We start from the raw sequence: 274 nt of genomic DNA, 5'->3' as shown, positions 1-274 counted from the left end.
GAGAAACAAAACTTCAGAATTAATAAGATTTTTTAATAATCTTTTAATATAAATACCCATCTTACACTGCTTAATATTCTGTTTTCTTAACTGGAGGCATTAAAGTGGGAATTGATATGCTGGTATTTGAATCTGTAGACCTTGAAAATCGAGGTTCTTCATACTAAGGGCTAAGAAGTAGTTAAGCTTTTACTCATTCAGTTTTAAGATTCAAACCTTCCCAGCATCAGTATGTGGTAAGTTTGACTCTTATTTACACATCTTGACAGTGTAG

The 274-nt window shown here is 31.8% G+C and overlaps 1 protein-coding gene across 1 annotated transcript in view; it reads left to right on the top strand.

The window, feature by feature from the left end:
• Positions 1–274, top strand: part of LOC104493118 (kinesin-like protein KIF25) — a gene marked incomplete at its 5' end in the record, with an annotated part of 37340 nt that overhangs the window by 26317 nt on the left and 10749 nt on the right. The gene's annotated exons all lie outside the window — the stretch shown is intronic.

The sequence above is a fragment of the Buceros rhinoceros genome, unplaced genomic scaffold (genome assembly GCF_000710305.1).
Source record: "Buceros rhinoceros silvestris isolate BGI_N320 unplaced genomic scaffold, ASM71030v1 scaffold43014, whole genome shotgun sequence".
Taxonomy (NCBI): Eukaryota; Metazoa; Chordata; class Aves; order Bucerotiformes; family Bucerotidae; genus Buceros; species Buceros rhinoceros.
The sequence above is the reverse complement of the archived record's forward strand: the minus strand, read 5'-3'. Positions and strand labels throughout refer to the sequence as shown.